Below are 8,782 nucleotides of genomic sequence, written 5' to 3'. Positions count from 1 at the left end.
GTACCAAACCAGATAAGGATGGCAGCTTTACTTCCCTGAAGAGAAGTAGCCAATCAGTTGGATTTTTATGATAATTGATGATAGTTTCATGGTCACATTCACTGAGACTACCTTTCAATGTCAGATTTATATTTTCTATTCAACCTGTTCAAAGATGTTTCTGGAGCAGATGGGACTTGATCCCATGTCTCCTCACCCAGAGATAGGGAGATCACCACTGTGTCACAAGGACTTCCACCTCAATGGTAGATCTATTCATTTCAATTAAATATCACCAGTTGCTCTTTTGAATTTATGTTCCCAGAACAATCGCCCGGCACTCTGCCACCATCTCCCCCAAAAAAACTGGGGATTAAAAACAGAAAGGACTGGAAGTAGAGAGAAGGTTAATCAGCATCTGAAAGATTGCCATTTTGAATGCTGCACCAAAAATCAGTGATTGAATCATAAATTATCAGGTTTTCCCGTTTGCTGTGTTTTGGAGACCGGGCTAGTGTGTCGGCACTGACTGGACCGAATCACCATTTTTAATGTTCTCCCCCGTCCACCCATCCAGTTCTCTCTCCCAGGTAAGTCAAGTTGCTTTTGCACAGAGATGCTTTCCTTATGCCTCATTCCCCTTTAGCACGGTAACCAAAGCTGCAGCCATTCTATACCATCAATGACAACTCTTGCAACAATTGGAACTACCAGCCAAAGTGTACAGAGGCCACAGTTCCTATCATCTGTACTAATTAATGTGGGAGAGCAGAAGGACCAAGGCTACAATAGAAAATGGGAGCTTGGTGGTAATGTCACTGGGCTAATACTCTGAATAATGGGTTCAGTCCTCACCACAGCTGCTGGTGGAATTTAAATGCAATAAATAAACCTGGATTTGAAAGCTACTCTTAGTAATGGTGACAGCACAGAGGCAGCACGGTGGCTCAGTGGTTAGCACTGTGGCCTCACAGCGTCAGGGACCTGGGTTCAATTCCACCCTTGGGTGACTGACTGTGTGGAGCTTGCACATTTTCCCCATGTCTACATGGCTTTCCTCCGGTGCTCCAGTTTCCTCCCATAGTCTAAAGATGTCAGGTTGGGTGGATTTTCCATGGGAAATGCAGCGTCACAGGGAGGTATGCTGTTTGGAGGGGCAGTGTGGACTCAATGGACGGAAGGATCTGCTTCCACTCTGGAGGGATTATATGATTCTATGACAATGATACTACCACGATGGTTGTAAAAATCCACCAAGTTCATGAATGCCCTTAAGGAAGGAATTCTGCCAGCCTTACCTGGTCTAGCCCACACGTCCATAGGCTAGCTATTCAGCGTAGAGAAACTAAGGAAGGGCAATAAATGATGGATTTGCCATTGATGCAACATTCTATCAATGAATAAGATTATAGCCAGGGTTGGAGGATTTGAGCTGCAGGGAGAGGTTGAACAGGCTGGGGCTGTTTTCCCTGAAGCGTTGGATACTGAGGGGTGACCTTACAGAGGTTTACAAAATTATGAGGGGCAAGAATAGGGCAAGGTAGGGTAAATAGTCTTTTCCCTAGGGTTGGGGAGTCCAGAATTAGAGGGCATAGGTTTAGGGTGAGAGGGGAAAGATATAAAAGAGACTTAAGGGGCAACGTTTTCACACGTGGTACATATATGGAATGAGCTGCTAGAGGAAGTGGTGGAGGCTGGTACAATTACAACATTTAACAGGCATTTGGATGGGTATATGAATAGGCAGGGTTTGGAGGGATATGGGCCGGGTGCTGGCAGGTGGGACTAGATTGGGTTGGGATATCTGGTCGGCATGGACGGGTTGGACCGAAGGGTCTGTTTCCATGCTGTACATCTCTATGACTCTATATGTACAGCTATGCAAGAGAGAAAACAAATGGCAATTGAATGAGCAAGAGGAAGACATTGGGAAAGATAGAAAAGCTACAAGCAGGTGGAGCTGGAAACAGTGTGAGATGTAATAACTAACCAGAACAGTAGGGAGAGAATATGGCAGCATGAAATGAGCAAAGGAAAGACCAATGTGGACCTTGGAAATTGAGGATACAGTAACAGAGCAAACGTGGGCGAGGTGTATGAAAATCAGTTTAGAGGATGAGAGCAATACAAGGGTGGCAGGTTGTGAGAACCTTCGGAACGCACTGGCATGAACAGTTGCAAGAGTTGGAAGATAAAAGACCACCTAGGATATAATAAGCAGTTGATTGGATACAGCATTATAGTTGGTATCAGTGGTGAACTCTCCTTCTTTATGTTCATTTAAGCGGGCATTGGATAGGCATTTGGAAGTTATTGGGCTAGTATAGGTTAGGTAGGACTCGGTCGGCGCAACATCGAGGGCCGAAGGGCCTGTACTACGCTGTATCCTTCTATGTTCTATGTTCTATGTTCTAATTTAGCTTTATGTGTCTGTCCCATTCTATAATGTGAGTATGTAATTTAGACTGGTTTTGGTGCAACACTGAGAAAGTGCACTGTTAGCAAGATATTGTTCTTCACATAAGAAATCTGAAGCCCAGAGAACTTACTATGAACACTACTGTAAAATGGTTAATGCAGCAGGAAAATTCTACTCACGTACTGGCTTTTCTCTTTCAACTGACACCTCCACAACAAACATTGTTCACCTTAAGACCATAAGAAATAGAAACAGAAGTAGGCCATTCAGCCCCTTGAAACCCATTCCTCCATTCAATAGGACCATGGCTGGTTTGGCATTCCTTACATCCACTTTCCTGCATTTTCCCCGTAACCCTTGTTTCTCCAACTGATCAAGAATCTATCTTTGCTTTTTTCCAATTTTTTTTCTTCAAAATCATTGTTGTCCAAAATATTTGAAGTGAGACATGACAAAGCAATATAGTCTTCTTTAATCTTTCTGCCGAATAGGTGAAATGTGGCTACTTCCAGCCAACACCAGGGATGGTATTTTACCAAATGTTGTCACTAGCTCTGTCTCCAAATCGTGTTCCAATTGCACACATACTATAAAAGTGAACAGACAGCAATTTATCCACCATTCTGCACATTATCCAAAAACTAACGCTGTTATTACAACACCATGGGAGTAGGTGGGACTGGAGCTCAGCCTTACCAGCTCAAAGGTGAGGATGCTATCACTATGTCACAACAGACCATAAGACTGCAAGACAAAGAAGTAGAAATTAGGCCATTCAGCCCATTGAGTCTGCCCCACCATTCAATCATGGCTGATAAGTCTCTCAACCCCATTCTCCCACTTTCTCCCTGTAACCCTTGATCTCCTTGATACTCAACAACCTATCTATATCAAATATACTCAATGACCTGGCCTTCCACACCTTCTGGGGCAATGAATTCCATATATTCACCACTCTCTGGCTGAAAAGGTTTCTCCTTGTCTCTATTTTAAAAAGGTCTTCCCTTTACTCTAAGACTGTGCCCTCAGGTTCTAGACTCTCCTACCAATGGAAACATGTTTCCAACATCCACTCTGTCCAGGCCATTCAGTATTCTGTACATTTCAATAAGACCCCACCTCATTCTTCCAAACTCAATCGAATATAAACCCAGAGTCCTCAAATGTTCCTTATATGTTAAGCTTTTCATTTCTGAGACCATTCTCATGAACCTCCTCTGAACATTCAAGGGCCAGTATATCCTTCCTGAGATACGGCGCACAAAATTGGGTACAAAATTCCAAATGTGGACTGATGAGAGCCTTATCGAGCCTCAGAAGTACATTCCTGTTTTTATATTCAAGTCCTCTCAAAATAAATGCTAACATTGCATTTGCATTCCTAACTACTGACTCAACCTGCAGGTTTTCCTTGGGAGAATCCTGGACTAGAATTCCTAAGTCTCTTTGCACTTCAAATTTCTGAATTTTCTCCCCACTTAGAAAATAGTCCATGCCTCTATTCATCCTACCAAAGTGCATGACCTCACACTTTCCCACATTGTACTCCATCTGCCATTTCTTCGCCCACTCTCCTAATCTATCCAAATCTTTCTGCAGCCTCCCCGCCTCCTCAATGCTACCTGTCCCTCTACCTATCTTTGTATCGTCTGCAAACTTAGCCAGATTGCCCTCAGTTCCTTCGTCCAGATTGTTAATGTATAAAGTGAAATGTTGTCGTCCCAACACTGAGCATTGTGGAACACCACTTGTCACCAGCTGCCATCCTGAGAAGGGCCCTTTTGTCCCCACTGTCTGCTTTCTGCCAGACAGCCAAGCTTCTATCCATGCTAGCACTTTGCCTCTAACACTTTGGGCTCTTATCTTACACAGTGGCCTCCTATGCAGCACCTTGTCAAAGGCCATCTTGAAGTCCAGGTAGATAACATCCATTGGCTCTTCTTGGTCTAACCTGCTTGTTACTTCCTCAAATAATTCTAGCAGATTTGTCAGGCATTATCTCCCCTTGATGAAACCAAGCTGACTTTGCCCGATTTTACCAGACACTTCCAGTATTCAGAAATCTCATCCTTCACAATAGATTCCAGTATCTTACCCATGGTTGCCTCATCCTCCCTGTCCAGCATGGTATTTAAGAATCTCACTTGGTATAATCTTTATGAAGGGATTAAAACTGAAAGTAAGCAAACTTCAGTTAATTGAAAGTAAATTTAAACAGCTTCAAACAAAGGCACTTTGAGTTCAGAGTTCAATGCTGAACCCATCCTTCGAAACACAAATGTGTAGAATCTGTACAATTCCACAATTGTTGCTGCAATTCTTGTTGCAAAAACATGTGGTTGAAAGTATGTTCTGTGATATTCAGAGCGACTGGTTTGGTGTCTAAATGGTTTAAGTTTCATTTTCATAATATAATTCCTAGCTGCTTCGCAACACAAGATTAGACTTACAGTGTGGAAACAGGCCCTTCGGCCCAACAAGTCCACACCGACGCGCAACCCACCCATACCCCTACATTTACCCCTTACCTAACACTACAGGCAATTTAGCATGGCCAATTCACCTGACCCGCACATCTTTGGACTGTGGGAGGAAACCGGAGGAAACCCACGCAGACACGGGGAGAATGTGCAAACTCCACACAGTCAGTCGCCTGAGTTGGGAATTGAACCCAGGTCTACAGGCGCTGTGAGGCAGCAGTGCTGACCACTGTGCCACCGTGCCGCCCACTAGCTTACATATCAAAATTTTGCCCACATTTTCATGAACATTGGAAATCTGTCATCCTGCTCTTTAATGCAATGAAACCAGATGTTTTTCCCTACTGGTTTACCCAAGATTTAATTTTTAAAATGTATTAACACTTTTGTTAAATGATGAGGAGCAGAACTTTCTACATACATATTAAAGTATTTGTTACCAATATACAAATAAATAGCCGAGTTTTGTAGATCTGATGAAAACTGTAGTTTTGAAAATATCAATAAGACTTATGTAAGTTCTTCAAATGGTCACTCTTCCTATGAAAAATCATGACACTACCTCTATATTTACGCCACCTACTGACCAGCACCAATATCTTCCAAATTTCATAAATTCTAAATTCTTGTTATACTTTGAACTTTTAAAACAGTTAAAGGTAGAAACGTTCGTGAAAGGAGGAGGAAGAAAATACCTTGTAACCAGAAAGATACATTGGCGATTTAATATTGCAGCAACTACAAATTTTCATAATCCAGGAAACAGATAGCTCTGTCTGTTCAATGACTCAAGCAACTTACAGCAAAAAAAGTTTTGCAGAAATCAGTATATTTTAATTGGTGGCTTTATAGGAATCTTCTATTAATCAGGAATCCAAAGTGTGCAGTCATGTCTTGTAGAGGCTACAGGAGGGAAGAAGGGAAAACTATTGGTGGGTTGGAAAAGATAGCAAACAATGAGGATCAAAAATGAAAGGAATGAACATCAGTCAGATGCTTGAAGGAAACTGTAGTGATTAGAACGATATCAGTCAGGTAGATCTCATAGAATATGAGTTCCCTGATTGGTGCTATTAATCAGGGAGCCATGGCTGATGTAAACAGGCATTCTGTTCATTGTCAGAGCTCTCTCTGAACTAGCTTGATCAGTGTCATGCACTGTGCATGTGTAAATAAAGGGTGATGTGGTGACAGGATATCAGCCTTCATGGCATTATTTCAGAAGCAATATGCCAAAAAATATAGGGGAAATGCCAAGATACTAATATAAGCAATATCCCTGATGTCTTGTTTGGGTGGGGCAGATAATGGAATGTGTAGGCATTGTTGAGGACAAAAGAGTCACCACCTGTAAAATTGCTTTCTGTTTGTAGCATAGTGTTGATAGATTCATCCACACTGATGGCCCAATTGCATGTTTGATGCTTTCATTATGTGACCAATAACTCAAGTCTGTTCATCACTATTTTCCCAAGTTAAATACCAACAGTATGTTGCAGAATACAAAGACCTTCTGCACATGCCTCTAATTATTTTGAATATGGATGTGTGCAAATACACTTGAATTATATGTAATTTCCAAATGCATTTTATGTATAAAGAGATGCCAAAATATATTTACTGTTGCAGAAGTTGTTTAAATATCAAATTCCGAAAGTTTTAATTAAAAGATGACAGTAAGTGAGAAAATGGTACAAATAAAATGTATTAATCATTAATCAGTTGGAATTATGTTTAAAGAAATTGAACTGCATTTGTATTTTAAGGATGGTGTGACTTACACTTATCGGGTCTCATTTATTCAAAAGCAAAATGATGAATGTATTGTCTGTTTTTCTCTTCACCAATGTTGCCTGAACATCACTGTTTCTTCACTGTCACTGCATTAAAATCCTGGAACTCCCTCTCTAACAACATTGTTGGTGTACCTGTAACAAGTAAATTGCAGCAGTACAAAAAGGCAGCTCACCAAGACTTTGTCAAGGGGAATTAGGGCTAGACAATAAATGCTTGCCCACATCCCACATGTGAAGCCCACATCCCATGCCTGAATAATATACTTATAAAAAACTAGTTAAGTATTTCTAGTGTTTTCTGCTTGTGTTATGAATAATTTGTTCTTGTTTAAAATTAGAATCCATACATCAATTGTGAATCATTCTGTATTTCACCATTAGAAGCCATTCATTCAATTGGTCCATATCACTGTTTGAAATTATGCCTTGTCCTGGGACTTCCTCCCTTCCTTCTTTCAAAAATCTGAAAAACCTATGTCTTCCACCTTTTATTCCCTTGTCGAGGTGACCAAGTATCTTACAGCACAAAAGCAGGCTAATTAGCTCAACAAGTTCATGCAGGTATTTATGCTTCAAATGAGCCTCCACCCACTTTCAGGGTAAAGGGTTAACTCTACTTTTATTCTAGGAATGGGTTAATGAAGCTAATGAACCAATGTCAGGTCACATGGAACTAGGGGTTTCAGTATGTAGGGTACCAGAGATGTTCTCTCTCTCATCTGTCTTCAATTTGTTCAATTACTATTGTTGTTTACTCACCTACATATAGATCTGGACTTATTACTCCTATATAGCTAATCCCAATCAACATATTATTCTATTCATTTATCTCAAAATCTAACCGTCCATGTTACACATCTATTTATTTCTTGAATTATAAAATTACATACTGATATGATTTTGGCTCTAGCAGGGTAATTTACCTGATTCAACAATATAAATTCATAAGATATAGGAGCATAGTTAGGCCATTCGGCCCATCAACTCTACTCCGCCTTTCGATCGTAGCTGATATGCTCCTCACCCTCATTTTCCTGCCTTGTCCCCATAACCTTTCAACTCATTACCAATTAAAAATCTGTCAAACTCCTCCTTAAATTTACTCACTGTCCCAGCATCCACTACAATTTGGGGGGAGCAAATTCCACAGATTTGCAACCCTTTGAGAGAAGTAGTTTTTCCTCAACTCTGTTTTAAATTTGCTACCCCTTATCCCCTTGATCTCTCGACCAAGAACACCCCACAAGAGGAAGCATCCACTCTAAGTCTATTTTATCCAGATCTTTTATCACCTTTAATACCTCAGTTAGATCTTCCCTCATTCTTCTAAATTCCAGAGAGTACATGCCTAAACTGTTCAATCTCTCTTCATACAACAAACCCCTCATCTCTGGGATCAATCTAATGAACCTCCTCTGAACTGCATCCAATGCTACTACACTTTCCCTCAAATAACCGGACCAAAACTGCGCACAATGCTCCAGATGCGGAGTATTGTGTGTGTGATATATTGTCCTTGTGACATAACTAACATGATGATGTGGTTATTGTGGATCGAAGAATCCAATGGACATTCTTTATAAGTAGGTATTTCATACAAACATTACATTCAAGAACATATTAATATGGATGTAAACCTTAAACTACTTGATTACAATTGAGAAACATGCTTCTAGTAGCCTCAGCACAAGTAATCACACACTCCGGATTCCTATAGTAGGAAATTCCTATAAAGCCACAACTGAAATTGAGTATGAGAATTTTATACTCTCAAATGTAATAATAGTGATAATGATCTTTTCTCCTAAATGTATACTGACTGTCAAGACATATGACAACACTCATTTTAACCATTCTCTGGGTGAACAAATTTCTCCTATACTTCCTGATAGACTAATTGGTTCCTAGTTCACACATGCTTCTTGCTTTTGCATACTGCTCCCAGACCAAGTTATCCATATGGTTGTTCACACCTAAAGAAAATATTCAGTATTTTTTTTCTTAAATAATAAGAAAACAGATTTTGGGAAAGTTTTTTAAAAATCACTGCAAATGCATAACAGGACAATGTACGTCTTTAAAGTTTGAAACTTTCTTTGGTCACAAAT

The sequence above is a fragment of the Hemiscyllium ocellatum genome, chromosome 32 (assembly GCF_020745735.1).
Source record: "Hemiscyllium ocellatum isolate sHemOce1 chromosome 32, sHemOce1.pat.X.cur, whole genome shotgun sequence".
NCBI lineage: Eukaryota > Metazoa > Chordata > Chondrichthyes > Orectolobiformes > Hemiscylliidae > Hemiscyllium > Hemiscyllium ocellatum.
Note: the sequence above shows the minus strand (reverse complement) of the source record.